The following is a 19,473-nucleotide window of genomic DNA, read 5'->3' on the forward strand; positions in this document are numbered from 1 at the left end:
TCAATATACTTAGGTTTGTTTCTTAGTGTCACTTTTTCGTTTGTTTGCCTTGCTTGGGGCCTTAGGGAGCTACGAAAAACGTCTTTGGCTAATCCAATGATGCTCTAACTCTTGATCAGAGCTTGTAGTCTACCTAGTAGGGTAAAACACCACGGTAGGCCAAACAGGCCACCTACAATCAACGCTTGCCACCCTCCAAAAAAGTACATTATAACGCGTCCTGACACCGGAGATGGGCATCAGTCGCGACTTGTTGTTGGTGAGAAACGGAGCTAAAGACCTCTACTCTCCTTTCGAAGTAAGTATTTTCTCCAAAGTTAGAAATTAAGGCCAAATTTTAAGATTTAAACAGAGGGTACTGAAAAGGGTGGCCACGCAGTGGAAATCTCACCAAAACGCTTTAGAAATTTTTACTTAGGTACAACTAAAATGTTTCGAAGATTGACGCCATTTCGATGTTTTTTACGGAGTCGCTTGTGTCAACAAACTTTCCATTTCCTGTGATAAATCCGCACACCACTTGTACCCACATGACGCTGGGGCACTTTTCATCACAACAATCAAAACACGGTTTCTCACCAGCAAACAAGTTAGGAGTAAAAACAACATGTTTGGGTAGAGATGACGAGAAGCGTGCTCGTAGTAATTTTTTAAATAGATAGTAAAACATCAATATTTTACATATTTATGATGATTAATTTGAAAAATATTCGTTATTGAAAAAGTAACTCGACTCTGACTCAAATTTAAGTAATTATTTTTTCGGAATTAGAACGTTCTTTTAAGTTTGTATTATGACGTCACGACATCTTGACTTTCGTACCTATTGTAAATAATTGCTATACTCAACTGTCTTGCAGAACAGTTTACCAGTTATTCATGCAGATTATCAGCTATTCATGTAATTGTTATAATCGTAATGCGCATATATATCTTTATTATTTACTTTTTGGATATATGAAGATGTTTTACTGCCGGATTACCGGCCCGTAATGTGCGCAATCGTTTTCAGTCCCTGGGCCCTCTGTCTGCTTTCGCACCATAAGAAATTATGGGGCCGAATTTGCAATGACCAGAAAGTCGTTAAAAGAGGAAAGTTAGCATTGAGGGGCATATGTTTTGACAGAAAAAATACAAATTTATTCAATAGCTAGCTTGTAAAAAATACTTGGTTATAGAACTTGATTGACAATCTGAGGGCAGCATGTCTACTATGGGTTTCAGAGACAGTTTAAGCACGTTTTTGGGCAATACCTATTTCTGTAACGAACACTCGTAACAGAACGAGATTTTGCTATAGTGCATTACACCCAGTGCCGTAATTTATAAGGGTATCGTGAATCACTAATCGTAAAGAATAACGACACTTGTCCTTGTACCAAGAGACAAAAACTCCATTATGCAGAAATGGATATGAACACGCGTATAAGCTCCACCTACCCCTATCTCAAACCCCTTCTTACCCTCCCCCCCCCACCACCCCCCTCCACCACCACCCCTTTTCTTCTTCGGTTCCTCCGCCTTCCTTTCTCTCTCTCTCTCTCTCTCTCTCTCTCTCTCTGTTGCCATTCGGTATGTGTTGACCCTCCAAACTGGGTATAAGACTACACACAAAACGTTGAAATTGGTGAAATTAGGCTATGTATTGGAAGTATATATACATAAATATTAAAGCAATTTTATCATTATTGCATTACTATGACAACTAGAATTCATGGAAACAGTTTATAATAATGGAACGCGTATGTGTGAAGCCTCCACTAATGTGGGCAATGATGATTTTGCCATTCTTAGTATGCAAACATTAAAGCATGCAAACATTAAAGGTTACATTTATTTCTGGCATACGATTATTAAAGAAATTCAAAATACTAATATAGACTGAAATCAATGAAAAGTGCTAGCAAAAACAAAAAAGCAAAAAAAAAAAAAACATATGTATATAATTCACTTTTCCGTAGTCGTTCCTCTATGCACTTTTCCGTAGTCGTTCCTCTATGCACTTTTCCGTAGTCGTTCCTCTATGGTTTTCGGCAGCCAGATGTACGAAAACGTTAGAAACATTTGATTGTATCTACTTTAGAAATATCTGTAATTTTTCGGGGTAATTTGGTTGCAAAAAAGGGATAATATACATGAATTAAATTAAATTTTTAAATACAAAGTAAATTTAAACTAAATAACGAGTAAAGTAAACAATTTAGGGAATAAAACTTTTGCAGTTTTCGTCCGTCTGTCGTCGTCTGCTGTTCGTAACTGTGTTTGTGGCGCACGCGTTTAGAAACTAGGAACAGCAACGGGTTTAAAGTGCAATGTGGAGTTGAATGTGAGACCAAAATGTGTATAATAACAATCAAATAAGCACTGTGGAGTTCAGTTGTGATGGCCTGAAGGATAAGCAAGGTAAGAATGAAAAATTCGTTCAAACATACCGATTACAAGGTTTAAGAATGAATTCAGTTCAACCATAACCCCGGGAATAACAAGTTTCATACTTTCACTAATATAGGCAACAAAATGTTGTTTTATTGTGCTGATTACAACTGCAATCTTGAGTAAGATCAATAAACGTTTACATTGTTCAAATGAGTGCTGGGAAGGCTGGGAAAGATGGTGGCCGTACCCTATCAGAACCTTCCATGCAAAACGTAGCCGCCATATTGGATTTCAAAACTGCTTTGAAAACATATTTTACGAAGAGCTCACATGCTTATTTTAGTTCGTATGGGGCTTTCATATATCACATTATGTTGACGAAACTTCAGTCTTTTAAATGGTATGCTTAGAGTTGCAATTGTATTCTTGTTTCACCAATTAAATATCGAGTGAATAAGACCCGTCCACCGTGGTGAGGGTTGGCCTTCCGTGGTGTTTTACGGGTAAAAACACCACGGCAGGCCAAACAGGCCACCTACAATCAACGCTTGCCACCTCCAAAAAAGTACATTATAACGCGTCCTGACATCGGAGATGGGCATCAGTCGCGACTTGTTGGTGAGAAACGGAGCTAAAGACCTCTACTCTCCTTTCGAAGTAAGTATTTTTTCCAAAGTTAGAAATTAAGCCAAATTTTAAGATTTAAACAGAGGGTACTGAAAAGGGTGGCCACGGCAGTGGAAATCTCACCAAAACGCTTTAGAAATTTTTACTTACACTAAAAATGTGTTTCGAAGATTGACGCCATCTCGATGTATACGGAGTCGCTTGTGTCAATAAACTTTCCATTTCCTGTGATAAATCTGCACACCACTTGTACCCACAGACGCTGGAACACTTTTCATCACAACAATCAAAACACGGTTTCTCACCAGCAAACAAGTTAGGAGTAAACAACTGTTTTGGTAGAAGATGACGAGAAGCGTGCTCTTAGCTAATTTTTTAAATAGATAGTAAAACATCAATATTTTACATATTTATGATGATTAATTTGAAAATATTCGTTATTGAAAAAGTAACTCGACTCTGACTCAAATTTAAGTAATTATTTTTCGGAATTAGAACGTTCTTTTAAGTTTGTATTATGACGTCACGACATCTTGACTTTCGTACCTATTGTAAATAATTGCTATACTCAACTGTCTTGCAGAACAGTTTACCAGTTATTCATGCAGATTGTTATCAGCTATTCATGTAATTGTTATAATCGTAATGCGCATATATATCTTTATTATTTACTTTTTGGATATAATGAAGATGTTTTTACTGCCGGATTACCGCCGTAGTGTGACGCAATCGTTTTTCGGTCCCTGGGCCTCTGTCTGTTTTTCGCACCATAAGAAATTATGGGGCCGAATTTGCAATGACCGGAAGTCGTTAAAAGAGGAAAGTTAGCATTGAGGGGCATATGTTTTTGACTGAGAAAAAACAAATTTTTTATTCAATAGCTAGCTTGTAAAAAATACTTGGTTATAAAAACTTGATTGACAACTGAGCAGCATGTCTACTATGGGTTTCAGAGACAGTGCAAGCACGTTTGTTCCGATACGTAATACAAACCCTCGTCCTTTAACAATAGGTAAGGTAACTAGCGGCAGCTGGGACGGTCGTAAGCTTCGAACAAGGGGAGAACGGTAGTTAACTGCTTGTCCGATCGTGCGCGCGCGGCGGTGAAGAATCACTTTTGCTTTCGGCCGTGGTGTGACAGGACGTGCTCGTCATCGCTCTGCCCGCTATTTCGTCGTGTGCTTTGGATGTGTTTACAATTTCTTCTGACTGGTTTGTTTGTGGTTGTGAATGAAATTGTAAGTACTCTTTTTTTCATTTTCATTGATTTGTAAAGTGACTGAATTATGGATCTCGAAGAGCTTTCGCCGCGCCCACCAGCTGCCCGTAGAGTGTGTCCCGGGCTGGAGGGGCGTAAATGCGGCGGATTTCGCTCTTATCCTGATATAGATCCACATGAATTGGGTTTGTTATCAGTGTCGGGGGCGCGAATGTTCCCGAACCGAACCATGTAATGTATGTATGAATTGGTCCGAGGCGCAGTGGGTGCTGTACGAGGGTAGGAAGAGGCGTAGATCGACCAAGGAGTCGTCGGAAAGCTCTCCAGCGACTCCTTTGGTGACGGATACCTCGTCATCCTTCCTGCCTCCAGCTCAGCCCCCACGGTTTGCGCCTTCCCCTGCGGGGGGGGTTTCGGAGTCCTTCTCCTCACTCGATCCGTCGAGTGTGGAGGAGGGCGCCCGATACCCGGATGTCCAATTGTATTCGGGGTCTTCCGTCCGCTCTGGGTGGGGTTCGTCCTCTCCCAGGCGTGAGGGTGCCCCTCTAACTGGCCCGACTGTTCCTCCCTCAGGTGTGCCTTCTGTGAGTGACGACCTTGGACAGGTGTGGGCGTCGTTGGGACTGCAGGGCGCTCCCAGTATCCAGGGCTTAATTCAACGACTGGCGGGGTCGGCAGTAGTAACTCATGGTGTAGTCACAACGACTACGAATACAGTGTCTACCCCAGCGTACGCCGCCCCTCCTCATGTGGTTTACACGCAACACATTGCATCTGTGACCCCCCCACTGCATCAATCCAAAAGCCGATTGCTGCCGTACCTAAGAGGGGCGTGCCGCCTCCACCTGGATTCTGCTGCCGACCCCCGTGGACTTTCGCTGTCCGAAAAAGTTCCTCCCATGGACCTGCCGCCCGTCCCGATGATGAATCTGGCTGAGTTGGAGATGCCTGTGCCCGCCACTATGCTGCCGTACCTGCGCTAGTGTTGCTGGCCCAGCCGCTCGTGCCGCTCCTACAGGGCGCGCGGTGCGTGACGCTCATGTTGATGTTGCTGCTGGTGCTGGTCCTGCTGGTTGCTGGTCCTGATGGTGCTGGGTCCTGCTGTTGATGTTTCCTGCCGCTCCTGCCGTGCCTGCCCCTGCCCACGTCGCGTCTCGTCATGGAGGTGCTGGCCCCGGTGGACTCAGGTCTTTCCGGACAGGATCAGTCGGGGCGTGTTGCTTTGGCAATTGGCCCGACTTTTCCGTGGATGGAAGACCTGACATCCGTCCTGAGGGAGCTGACGAAGAAGAGGAAGAAGAAGAGGAAGGTGTCGTCGTCGTCTTCATCGTCGTCTGTTGCCGCCTCTCCCCCTTCGACTTCTAAGGCTTCCAAGCCGAAGAAGAAGAAGGCTGCCTCCTCCCCCCCTAAGAAGGCTCCTGCGGGACCTTCGAAGGGCCCGTCTCACTCCGGTGTGACGGGGGGTGCTTCTGCTGGTCCTCCTGTTCCCTCGGGAACAGGGCCCGTCTCCTCTTCTGAGAAGAAGAAGAAGACGGGGACCAAGGGTGTGCTGGCTACTGCTGGTACATCCTCGCCTGGTCTTGGTAGCGCTGCTGCTAAGCCAGGTACCGGCTCGCTCTCGTCCGCCGCGAGAAGTTCCGAGTGTACGGTCTCCTTCGGGCGACCGTGCAGCCAAAGTCAAGACGCCTGAGCTCGCTCACCGTCATGACCGAGGCACGGAGCAGAAGACTGTCGAGAGTCGCGCAGGTGACTCTCGCCAGGCCAGCGGCCGCTCTCGTAGCGACCAGCCGGTACCTCGGGTTGACGTGACGGTCTCTGACTGGCCACGGGTTGAGGCTGGGAAGAGGTCCCCTCGACCGACGGTACCAGCGGTTTGACGTGCCGTGAGGACGCTCACCGGTCCTCACCCGCGAAGGCGATCTCTGCAGAAATCACATGACAGCCGCCCGGCTCCCGCCACAGGGTAACCAGGGGACAGAGACGGTGGCCAGCAGCAGCTCGTCTGACGCACGGGACAGGGGTCGACGTGCTCAGTCGAGCCTGCTCGCATGTGAGCGGCACTGGCCAGGCCTGCAGATCGATCCCCACCGCGGGTTGGTGATCGGCTGCAGCCCCCCACGTACGCTGGTCCTGCCAGCGAGCGGGGGGGAACGTCAGGTCTGTCTCTCCACTACCTTCAACTTCCTCGGGCTACACCGGGAAGAGCGAGGTAGCTAGGAGTGATCGTGAGGTGCGCCGCTCACGATCCCGTCACGATGCCGCACGCACCAGGCATGGTCTTAGGACCAGCCAGGTCGTACGCGCAAGTGGCTGGAGGCGACCGTCAGGGGTCTGTTGCTGTTCCTCCTTCTGAAGGGGGAGGGTCTCGAGAGCTGCTCCTGTTGGAGGGACTGGACGGTCCTACTCCTCAGGACGCTGTAACTCCCGAGATCCAGAGGAACTTTTGCCCAGGTTATTGCGCTGATTCGTCAGCACAACGACCTGGGGGAAGGATCGCCGCTACCACCATCTGAGCCCACGTCCCGGCTCGAGTCATTTTGGGCCCGAAGAGGGAACCCAAATTGACGGTGGGCTTGACCACGATAGGAGCTTGCAGACTCAGTCCTTGACCAGGTGGAGAATTTTCCGTCTCAGGACGAGAGGATTCACTTAAGTCAGGACGGTCTTCCAAGCTACTTCCTCCTCCTCTGCAGCGACAGCGGAAGTTCTACGTGCCATCAGTGGATCCAATACCGCCCAAACAGGTTAACCCAGAGCTAGCTAGGCTAACTCCAGGTGTGTCCCTGCAGCAGCTCCTGTCGGAGAACTTGTGGTTCTCGCAGCAGGAGGCACTGGGTCTGGAAGCTACCGCTATGGCGCTTTCCAGGCAGTCTCTTGGTTGGATCTGTGGTCCCTCACAGTATCCAAGGTCGCGGTCCGACTCTGGGGGCGCTCTCGAGATGACCCCGACTTCAGGAGACTGTGCCAGTCTGGAGGTAGGGCCATCTCCTACCTCGCCCATCAGACGGCAAACCTGTGGGCCAACTTGGTTCTCCGTCGTAGGGACGCTGTCCTTACACGAGTAGCCAAGGGGGCTGGGCGTGAGGCGGTAAATGGACTCCGTAACGGACCAATGAAGAGTTCCTCCGCTCTCTTTCCCGGAGAGATGGTGGACGCTGCGGTGGAGAGACGGCGCACTGATGACAGTGACCGTCTGGTTCACCAGGCAGTTACGAAGGTTTCTGGGCAACCTCGTACAACTGCGGCTAAGCCTAAGAGTTTTAGCTAGCGCTTCCTCGGCTGCTAAGACGGCTGCTCCATCGAAGCCCCGAGGAAAGACTCTTCCTGCTTCACTTCTGGTAAAGGAGGCCGTAACAGCCCTCCTCCCAGCCCTCCTTTCAGCTAGGTAGGGCGGGGAAGAGTCGAAGCGAGGTGGGAAACGCTAGGGACGGCGTTTCCCCCTCACCAGCTGCCGGAAGTGGGGGGGTGCCTAGCGAGCCATTGGGCAACTTGGCAGCACTACGGTTGCCGAGACCTGGATAGTAGACGTCCTTCGGGAGGGATCTACTACCCTTCGAATCTCGGCCACCCCTCACCTCCAACCCGGTCCATCTTCAGACTATGTTCTAGGATCCTCAAAGGACGACGCTCTTCGGCAGGAGATCAAGACATGCTGACCAAACGAGCTGTAGAAGTCGTAGTAGATCGGTCACCGGGCGGGTTTTACAGCCGCCTTTCTTAGTGGAGAAGGCATCGGGGGCTGGCGCCCGGTGATAGATCTCTCTCCCCTGAACCGATTTGTTCGCCAGACTCGGTTCAAGATGGAGACGGCACGTTCCGTGCTCGACTCCATCAGGGAGAACGATTTCATGCTTTCAGTGGACCTGAAGGATGCGTATTTTCAAAATACCCATCCATCAGTCCTCCAGAAAGTACCTCCGCTTCATCTTCGACGGGACGGTGTCACCATTCAGGGCACTTTGCTTCGGTCTATCACCGCCCCACAGGTGTTCACGAGAGTGTTCACGCGCTGGTGTCTGCTTGGGCCCATTCGCACGGGATACGTCTTCTGAGGTATCTCGACGATTGGCTGGTCCTGGCGAGCTCTCCGTTCGCAGTTGCTGCAGGACAGGGATCGACTTCTAAAGTTTTGTCGCGATCTGGGGATCGTGATAAACTACGAGAAGTCCGATCTCGAACCCAAGCAGAAGATGAAGTACCTGGGTATGCTGATCGATACGGTAGCAGCTCAAGTCCGCCCCGCAGACTTGAGGATCAGCAAATTCAGGAGGCAGCCGGCCGGTTCCGTCTCGGCAGGAACAGGCAGCTCAGCAATGGCAAGTCGTGATCGGCCACCTGTCGTCACTCGAGAAGTTAGTTCCTCACGGACGTCTTCACCTGCGGTCTCTCCAGTGGAGACTAAGGGAGAGTTGGTCACAGGTAAAGGAGCCACCTTACTTCCCGTGTCCATCACGGAGAAGGTGAGGCAGGACCTAGCCTGGTGGTCTCGACGACAGGAACCTCTTGAAGAGGAGTGCCTCTACGCACTCCCCCCCCGGAGATGCTGCTGTTTTCAGACGCATCGACCGAGGGATGGGGCGCACACCTGGAGGAGTTGCTGGCTGCAGGTGTGTGGGACCATCACGACAAGCACCTTCACATCAATTGTCCTAGAACTCAAGGCGGCGTTTTTTACGCTCTCCAAGAGTTCCAGGACCGCTTGGTGGGACACTCGGTGGTGTTGATGTGCGACAACACCACAGTAGTGGCATACGTCAACAAGCAGGGGGGCCTAGTGTCTCTCCCGCTACACCAGTTTGACCGTGCAGGTGCACGATGGGCCACGGCTCACTCATAGAGCTGTCAGCACGCTACATTCCAGGCAAGAGGAATGTAGTAGCAGACAAGCTCAGCCGTCGGATCAGGTGATAGGGACCGAGTGGTCCCTACACCCAGAGTGGCGGAAAGGCTCTTCACCTGTGGGGGCGTCCGGTCATAGACCTGTTCGCCACCCGGCACAACAAAAAACTTAAAGTTTTTTGTTCGGCCGTGGGACAACCTTCTTCGTCTACGCCTTTCCTCCCTTTTGTGTCTGATTCGGAAAGTGATCAGTCGAGCGCTGTCACTCCCAATCTCAGGATGATCCTGGTGGCTCCCAAACGACCTCAGCCGTTTGGTATCCGGACCTGCTGGCTCTTCTTGCAGAAGAACCGAGAGAGATGCCCACTGGCACAACCTTCTAGCCCAGCCACACGTAGCGAGTACCACCGGGCAGTCCAGTCCCTACAACTTCACGGCTGGCTGTTATCCACCATCTCTGCGAACGATGCTTTTCTCGCAGCGCAGCAACAGAGATGGCTGGACACGTCCGACAGTCCTCTGCAGCTGTGTACCAGGGGAAGTGGGCCGTCTTCTGTGGTTGGTGTCGTAGACGGGGTCTATCTCCTCTCAGCGCCACTCTTCAGCAGGTAGCGGATTTCCTCGTGTTTCTTCGCCGAGAGAAGCTCCTCTCAGTATACCCCCAGTTTTTAAAGGATATAGAAGCCGCCCTGCCCTTGTCCTAAAACTGAGGGGACTGGACCATCTCGAACTCGTTCGAGATCTCCTTGCTAATGAGGACTTCAAAAGGTCTTGCCCACCCAGGAACTCAGGCCCCCTGAGTGGGATGTGACTCTCGTCCTTAGGAGTTTGACTCGAAGACCATTCGAGCCACTCCGAGAGTCGTCAGACAGCGATCTGACCCTCAAGACCCTCTTCTTGCTGGCCCTGGCATCGGCGAAGAGAGTAGGGGAACTTCATGGTCTGTCCTTCAATGTTAAACATACCAGGGGCTGGGATCTGTGACGCTCGATTTCGTCCCGAATTTCGTAGCTAAGACTCAGAATCCGTCGATCCCTGACTACAGGTTCGAGTCTTTCACGATCCCCTCCCTAATGGATTTCACCGACAACGGTACGATGATATGCTGCTTTGTCCTGTGAGGGCGCTATGGCGCTATCTGAAGAAAACTCGACACCTCAGGCCTGAGTGTCGACGCCTCTTCGTTAGCACTGGGGTTACCAAGAAAGAAGTATCCAAGAACACACTTTCTTTCTGGCTGCGTGAGGTGATCAGGAGGGCGTACGAGGCTGATGGTAGTGACGACATCCGTACGCTCCGACCGAGAGCCCACGAAGTCAGAGGTATTGGACCCTCTTTGGTTCGTTCCGTAAGAACTTCTCCGGGGCGGCAAGGTCCTGAAGGCAGGTGTCTGGGCCAACCAGACTACCTTCACGTCCTTCTACCTTCGGGATATTGCCCACAAGTCCTTGGATACTTTTTCCTTGGGACCTGTGGTGGCTGCTCAACACGTTGTGTAAGCTTACCCAGCACCTGAGCAGGCAGAACAGCATTGATTCCTGGTGTGACTGTAAGGAATGAATGGTTGAATGAGAGTGCGACTGGCTTCTCTTCTCCATCTTTCTCTCTCTCTACCTGTGGGCAGAGGGTCACGGTTCGTCACCATACTGGGAAGGAATTCCGATGCAGGTAAAGCTACTCGACCGAGCCCCATCTATCCCTTTAGTTAGGGATAGAAGCAATATCCTCCACTCCCTCCAACAAGGGGGAAGGAGTGGATGCCTACTTGAGACAAACCCATAACTTTATGTTGCTCTTGTAAAGGAGGCAAGTTCTTACTTGCTGGTACACGAGATACGCTTGCCTCTCTCTAGTACTTGGCTCAGAGGTCTGACCATTGATCCTGCGGTGCACACCCCGATCAATCGGACAGAGGTTTGGATCCCTCCCTTGCTCTTACGACCAGGGAGGCATCAAGGTTGGACGAACACCAGTCTGTTCACCAAAAATACTCAGATTCCACCCACCAAGAAGTGAGTCTTCCTATTGTTAAGGACCGAGGGTTTGTATACGTATCGGAACAAATGACAATTTGTCGAAAATTGCATTTTTCCTAACTATACAAAACCTGAGGTCCTTTACATATAGTCCCACCTCATACCACCCCTCACTCTGCAACTTTTTGCATGGGCCTAAAGCAAAAGTGATTCTTCACCGCTCGGGCGCGCACGTGCGCACGATCGGACAAGCAGTTAACTACCGTTCTCCCTTGTTCGAAGCTTACGACCGTCCCAGCTGCCGCTAGTTACCTTCCTATTGTTAAAGGACCTCAGGTTTGTATAGTTAGGAAAAATGCAATTTTCGACAAATTGTCATTTTTGGGCAATACCTATTTCTGTAACGAACACTCTTAACAGAACGAGATTTTGCTATAGTGCATTACACCCAGTGCCGTAATTTATAAGGGTATCGTGAATCACTAATCGTAAAGAATAACGACACTTGTCCTTGTACCAAGAGACAAAAACTCCATTATGCAGAAATGGATACGAACACGCGTATAAAGCTCCACCTACCCTCTCCCCCCCCCTCCACCGCCACCCCTTTTCTTCTTCGTTCCTCCGCCTTCCTTTCTCTCTCTCTCTCTCTCTCTCTCTCTCTCTCTGTTGCCATTCGGTTTGTGTTGACCCCCTCCAAACTGGGTATAAGACTACACACAAAACGTTGAAATTGGTGAAATTAGGCTATGTATTAGAAGTATATATACATAAATATTAAAGCAATTTTTATCATTATTGCATTACTATGACAACTAGAATTCATGGAAACAGTTTATAATAATGGAACGGCGTAGTGTGAAGCCTCCACTAATGTGGCAACGATGATTTTGCCATTCTTAGCATGCAAAGAAACATTAAAGCATGCAAACAATTAAAGGTTACATTTATTTCTGGCATACGATTATTAAAAGAAATCAAAATACTAATATAGACAGCATCATGAAAAGTTGCTAGCAAAAACAAAAAAGCAAAAAAAAAAATTTAAAATCTGTATATAATTCAGTTATCCGTAGTCGTTCCTCTATGCATGTATCCGTAATCGTTCCTCTATGGTTTTCGGCAGCCAGATGTACGAAAACGTTAGAAAACATTTGTTTGTATCTACTTTAGAAATATCTGTAATTTTTCGGGGTAATTTGGTTGCAAAAAAGGGATAATATACATGAATTAAATTAAAATTTTTAAATAACAAAGTAAATTTAAACTAAATAACGAGTAAAGTAAACAATTTAGGGAATAAAACTTTGCAGTTTCGTCGTCTGTCGTCGTCTGCTGTTCGTAACTGTGTTTGTGGCGCGCGCGCCTAGAAACCAGGAACAGCAACGGGTTTAAAGTGCAATGTGGAGTGAACTGAGACCAAAATGTGTATAATAACAATCAAATAAGCACTGTGGAGTTTCAGTTGTGATGGCAGTAAGGATAAAAACCACCGATTACAAGGTAAGAATGAATTCAGTTCAAACCATAACCCCGGGAATAACAAGTTTCATACTTTCACTAATATAGGCAACAAAATGTTTTATTGTGCTGATTACAACTGCAATCTTGAGTAAGATCAATAAACGTTACATATATACGCTAACATTGTTCAAATGAGTGCTGGGAAGGCTGGGGAAAGATGGGTGGCCGTCACTGATCAGAACCTTCCATGCAAACGTAGCCGCCATATTGGATTTCAAAACTGCCCTTGAAAAAAACATATTTTTTACGAAGAGCTCACATGCTTATTTTAGTTCGTATGGGGCTTTCATATATCACATTATGTTGACGAAACTTCAGTCTTTTAAATGGTATGCTTAGAGTTGCAATTGTATTCTTGTTTCGCCAATTAAATATCGAGTGAATAAGACCCGTCCACCATGATGAGGGTTGGCCTGCCGTGGTGTTTTTCCCTAGCTCCGTCTCTCACCAACAAGAAGTCGCGACTGATGCCCATCTCCGGTGTGATCCAAGCCATGCAGTTGTTTACCCTATATACTACGCTAACATTGTTCAAATGAGTGCTGGGAAGGCTGGGAAAGATGGTGGACAGTCCGTGACTAGACCGGCCAGCCACATGATCGCCGTCAAATTGGATTTCAAAACTGCCTTGAAAACATATTTTACGAAGAGCGTCACATGCTTATTTTAGTTCGTATGGGGCTTTCATATATCACATTATGTTGACGAAACTTCAATCTTTTGAATGGTATGCTTGGAGTTGTAATTGTATTCTTGTTTCACCAATTAAATATCGAGTGAATAAGACCCGGCCAGAGTGATGACGATGGATCGTCTGTGATTATTTACCCTAATTAAAGTGATTAGTGAACTTTTTTTCCACTGGATTGGTAAATTGCCAGCTTACCACCAACCATTAACCGGGGTCACCAAAGAGACAAGCTAGGTAAGCTAGCTAAGGAAGGGAAAACAAAATCGACAGCTAGGTACTACCTAGGTATACACTAACAAAAACTCTTATAAATACATAGCACACAAGACAAACACACTTTAACATAGGGTAAAACACCACGGAAATCCAACCCTCACCACGGTGTACGGGTCTTATTCACTCGATATTTAATTGGTGAAACAAGAATACAATTGCAACTCTAAGCATACCATTTAAAAGATTGAAGTTTCGTCAACATAATGTGATATATGAAAGCCCCATACGAACTAAAATAAGCATGTGAGCTCTTCGTAAAATATGTTTTCAAGGCAGTTTTGAAATCCAATATGGCGGCTACGTTTTGCATGGAAGGTTCTGATCAGTGACGGCCACCATCTTTCCCCAGCCTTCCCAGCACTCATTTGAACAATGTTAGCGTATATATGTAACGTTTATTGATCTTACTCAAGATTGCAGTTGTAATCAGCACAATAAAACAACATTTTGTTGCCTATATTAGTGAAAGTATGAAACTTGTTATTCCCGGGGTTATGGTTTGAACTGAATTCATTCTTACCTTGTAATTGGTGGTTTTTATCCTTACTGCCATCGCAACTGAAACTCCACAGTGCTTATTTGATTGTTATTATACACATTTTGGTCTCAGTTCACTCCACATTGCACTTTAAACCCGTTGCTGTTCCTAGTTTCTAAGCGCGCGCCCCACAAACACAAGTTACGAACAGCAGACGACGACAGACGACGAAACTGCAAAGTTTTATTCCTAAATTGTTTACTTTACTCATTATTTAGTTTAAATTTACTTTGTTATTTAAAAGTTTTAATTTAATTCATGTATATTATCCCTTTTTTGCAACCAAATTACCCCGAAAAATTACAGATATTTCTAAAGTAGATACAATCAAATGTTTCTAACATTTTCGTACATCTGGCTGCCGAAAACCATAGAGGAACGACTACGGAAAAGTGCATAGAGGAACGACTACGGAAAAGTGCATAGAGGAACGACTACGGAAAAGTGAATTATATACATATGTTTTTTTTTTTTTTGCTTTTTTGTTTTTGCTAGCACTTTTCATTGATTTCAGTCTATATTAGTATTTTGAATTTCTTTAATAATCGTATGCCAGAAATAAATGTAACCTTTAATGTTTGCATGCTTTAATGTTTGCATACTAAGAATGGCAAAATCATCATTGCCACATTAGTGGAGGCTTCACACATACGCCGTTCCATTATTATAAACTGTTTCCATGAATTCTAGTTGTCATAGTAATGCAATAATGATAAAATTGCTTTAATATTTATGTATATATACTTCCAATACATAGCCTAATTTCACCAATTTCAACGTTTTGTGTGTAGTCTTATACCCAGTTTGGAGGGTCAACACAAACCGAATGGCAACAGAGAGAGAGAGAGAGAGAGAGAAAGGAAGGCGGAGGAACGAAGAAGAAAAGGGGTGGCGGTGGAGGGGGGCGGGGGATAGAGGGTAGGTGGAGCTTTATACGCATGTTCGTATCCATTTCTGCATAATGGAGTTTTTGTCTCTTGGTACAAGGACAAGTGTCGTTATTCTTTACAATTAGTGATTCACGATACCCTTATAAATTACGGCACTGGGTGTAATGCACTATAGCAAAATCTCGTTCTGTTACGAGTGTTCGTTACAGAAATAGGTATTGCCCAAAAACGTGCTTGCACTGTCTCTGAAACCCATAGTAGACATGCTGCTCAGTTGTCAATCAAGTTTTTATAACCAAACAAAACATATGCCCCTCAATGCTAACTTTCCTCTTTTAACGACTTTCTGGTCATTGCAAATTCGGCCCCATAATTTTTTATGGTCCTTCCCGGTCACGGGAATTTTTACATTTTCCCTTTGCCCAGAGGTTCGCGAGAGTGAGGGCGGATGTTGCCGCTAAACTTTCTAAGGGGATCGGGGAAGGGAAGAGGAAGCTCTCTTCTCTCTACGACACCGGAGAGGAGTTTATCAGGTGGCGGATGATTCTTCATTCTCTCGACCCCCCAAGCCAAATCCTGATTTTGTCCGACTTTCAAGTCAACCCTTGCCTTCTAAGGCTTCGATCTCTGTCTCAATTGAAGATTTTATTGCTATGGAGTCTGTTATGAGCTCTTTACAAGAAGCTCAATCCTTCAATATGTGGGTCCTCGGAGGGCTTTTAATGTATATCAAGGACTCCGGGTTTGTTCCTCCTGATGCTCCTCTTTTTGAGAAGTTCTGCTCATCCATTTCAATCGCTTCTGTACATCAGAACGAGCTTACTGCTTCAATGCAGGCCTTTCTTGTTTCTCTAAGGCGTAACCTGTATTTGTCGCAGTTACCTCCTCTGTATCGGAGATTCAGAGAACCCGTCTGTTGTCCTCTTCTCCTTTTGGCGATTTCCTTTTCGATATGTCTGTGCTTTCTGAGGTTTTGAAGGAACATCAAGGTGATGCCTCTTCCCAAGCTCACTGGGCCTTATCAAGAGCTTTTTCCTCTGGTCTTCCTCCCGTTCCTTCAAGGAGTAAGCGTAAGTTTAGGACTAGATCTGTACCTTCTGCTCCAGCCCAAGAACCTCCTTCAGGCTCTTTTTTCCAGAGTACATCTCTGGTTGCTGGTGCCTCTACTTCATCCTCTGGTGCTCACCCTTTGAAACGCGGGAGAGGTTCTTGGCGTGGCTCTAAGGGCAGAGAAAGAGCTCAACCTCCAGGAGGACCTTCTTCTTCTTCTTCTTCTTCTTCCTTGTCTCTGCGTAAGAATTTTTGGAAGTAGGAGTCATCACCTCGCCTGGAGACCGCAGTAGGAGCTTGTCTCTCCCGCCGATTGGTCAGGCTTGGCAGGGGAGAGCGGTGGATGCTTGGGTGGTGGAGGTCCTGAAGGAAGGTTACGAGATCCCTTTTGTTTCCAGACCTCCACTTTCCAATCGTCCTCTCGAGTTCAGCAGTTATTCCCCTCACTCAATCAGGGGTCAAGCCTTGGAGAAGGAGCTTTCGGCCCTCTTGGAGAAGGATGCCATAGAGCGAGCTCCTCCTTCTCCCGGGTTTTACTCTCGGATGTTTTTGTAGTTCTAAAGGCCTCGGGTGCCTGGCGCCCCATCATAGATCCTTCGGTCTTGAACAAGTTCATTCTAAAGTCCAAGTTCAGGATGGAAGACGGTCCAGACTGTTCTTTCATCCGTCAGGAGGGGGAATGGATGATTTCCATCGATCTGCATTATGCTTATCTGCAAATCCCCATCCATCCAAGAAGCAGACCTTACCTTCGTTTTTCACGGACTCGGGAGTTTTCCAGTTCAAGACCCTTTGTTTAGGCCTCACCACTGCTCCACAGGTCTTTTCTCGGTGATGGCTCTTGTTTCAGCTATTCTGCATCAGTTAAATGTAAGGATGCTTCGGTATCTGGACGATTGGCTAGTCCAGGCCGAATTCTAGAGAAATGTCTCCGGTCGAGGGAGATAGTTCTGTCTCTTTGTGTCGAGTTGGGCATTCGTGTCAACTTCGACAAGTCCAATCTAATCCCTTGCCAGATCATGACTTATCTGGGGATTGTTTTGAATTCCCAGATTTTGAGGGCTTCTCCCGCTCAGAAACGGATAGACAAGCTTCTGAGTCTGATCGAAGAATTTTTGTCCTCCGTAACGCAGCCAGTTTCTCTTTGGAGGTCTCTCCTGGGCCATTTGTCATCCCTCATCCAATTGGTTCCCGGAGGTCGTCTCAGAATGAGGTTCCCTTCAGTCGACACTTCGCCAGTCATGGGATTTCGTGTCCGAGGACACGATAGTCGCCTCTTCTCCACAATGTCGGAAGGATCTCCGTTGGTGGATGCAGGTTCACCGCCTCAAGTCAGGGACATCTCTTCTTTCGGTTCCTCCGGACCTAATGTTTTGGTCAGACGCCTCGGATCAAGGTTGGGGCGCACACCTGGGCTCCGAAGCCGCTTCGGGCCTTTGGTTAGAGGAGGAGAGGATCATGCCAATAAATTGGAGGGAACTAAGGGCAGTGTACCTAGGCCTTCTTTCATTTCAGGATCAACTGTTGGAGTCGGTTGTCGCGATCTTTGTGAACAACACCACAGCAGTCTCGTACTTGAGAAACCAAGGCGGCACACAGACTCTCTTTTGCAGGACTGGGAGGGACTTCAAGCCTATGCTTTTCCTCCGTTTTCTCTGGTGAGGTCAGTCCTCAACAAAGTGAGGGCAACCAAGCGTCTGGATCTCACCTTGATCGCCCCCTTCTGGCCACAGAAGGAGTGGTTTCCCGACCTTCTGGAAGCACTGGTGGAACCCCCATTCGCCTGCCAGAGAGACCAGATCTTCTGAAACAACCCCATTTTCATCGATTCCATCAGAGGCTCCACATGCTTTCATCTTCATGCCTGGAGACTGTCAGGAGGTTTCTCCAAGCACAAAGGGTTCTCCTCCAGAGTGGCGCGACAGTTGGCTCTTGCCAGACGGCAATCAACCAGAGTAAATTATCAGGCTAAATGGTCGTTTACAGACGTTGTGTAAGTCTCAAGGACATTCAATTTCTAGACCTTCCTTACCGAAAGTAGCGGAGTTTTTAGTTCATTTACATCATGACAGGGCCCTGTCACCTTCGTGCAAGGCTCCCTGAGATCTCTTCATCTTATGTCATTAGAGATTTACTTCGATCTTTTTCCCTATCTCGACCCAAGCCGTAGTGTTTGCCTCCGACATGGGACGTTAACAAAGTCCTTCAAGCCTTAAGGTTCCCTCCGTTTGAGCCTCTGAATTTTGCCAAATTTAGGGACCTCTCTTCTAAGACACTCTTCCTTGTCTCGCTGGCTACAGCCAAGAGGGTGGGTGAACTGCAAGCACTCTCTTTTCTGGTTGCCAGATCTGGACAAGACATGATTTTGTCATACCTTCTGAATTTGTCGCAAAGGCTGAATCGTCTGATAATCCCATTCCCAGGTCTTTCGTACTGAAGTCTCTGGTCGACTTTGTCAGTAATTTAAATGAGGAATTAGTTCTTTGCCCTGTTAGGGCGCTCTCATGCTATTTATGCCGCATGAAGAACATTCAGGGTCGTCCCCGTCATCTGTTTGTTTCACCCCGAAATGTCAAGAGACCTATTTCAAAGAATGGTGTATCCTTTTTTCTCAGAGATCTGATCGTTAAAACTGGTGGTTCGGCTGCCAGGGAAGACCAGACGCCGAGAGCACACAGTATTAGAGCAGTTGCTACATCAGTAGCTTTTATGAAGAACGTCTCAGTTGCCAAGGTGCTTGAGGTGGCGACTTGGCGTTCTAATTCTGTTTTTGCCTCTTTTTACTTGAGGGATATTTCTCTAGTTCTAGGCGACCTTCGTTCTTTGGGCCCGTTGGTGATGGCAGGACAGGTCGTCAGACAGGAGAATTAGGTAGTCTTCCTGTTTTACGTTTGGTTGCTACCTGTATATTGTTCATTAATTTTTGTTTTGTTGTATATATATATTTTTTTTTTTTTTTTTTTTTTTTTTTTTTTTTTCTTGTATTATAACCCATGGCAGTTTTTGTCGTACAGTAGTACCTCGAGATACGAAATTAAATCCGTTCCGAGGCGGCCTTCGTATAATGAGTTTTTCGTATCTTGGAACACATTTTTACATGTAAAATGGCTAATCCGTTCCAAGCCTCCAAAAACACCCCATTATGTAAAGAAACTATAAAGCTATATAAGCTAAAGATAGTACACAATTTGGACCATTCAATACCTAAATTAAGAATAAAAATCCAAACCTGTAAATAAAGTGTATAATTAGTGTACAAGAAATATTATTACTGTAACGTAAAATGTCAAAGCTTACCTTTCGAGTGAGGCTATCTCCGAAAGTTGTATATATATATATATATATTTTTTTTGTATTATAACCCATGGCAGTTTTTGTCGTACAGTAGTACCTCGAGATACGAAATTAATCCGTTCCGAGGCGGCCTTCGTATAATGAGTTTTTTTCGTATCTTGGAACACATTTTA

At 46.6% G+C, this 19,473-nt stretch overlaps 1 long non-coding RNA gene across 2 annotated transcripts in view; it reads left to right on the top strand.

Annotated features, from left to right (window-relative positions):
• The first annotated feature begins 279 nt into the window (after positions 1-279).
• LOC135205774 (uncharacterized) overlaps positions 280-19,473 on the top strand; it is a 40,519-nt gene continuing 21,325 nt past the window's right edge. Inside the window, exon 1 of one of the 2 annotated variants that reach the window (XR_010312598.1) lies at positions 280-298. This is a non-coding gene — a long non-coding RNA (uncharacterized LOC135205774). Of the gene's footprint in view, positions 299-2,996; positions 3,034-19,473 lie in introns of those variants that run through there. The other variant, XR_010312597.1, reaches the window with a different exon arrangement.

This window comes from Macrobrachium nipponense, chromosome 24, assembly GCF_015104395.2.
Source record: "Macrobrachium nipponense isolate FS-2020 chromosome 24, ASM1510439v2, whole genome shotgun sequence".
NCBI classification, from domain to species: domain Eukaryota; kingdom Metazoa; phylum Arthropoda; class Malacostraca; order Decapoda; family Palaemonidae; genus Macrobrachium; species Macrobrachium nipponense.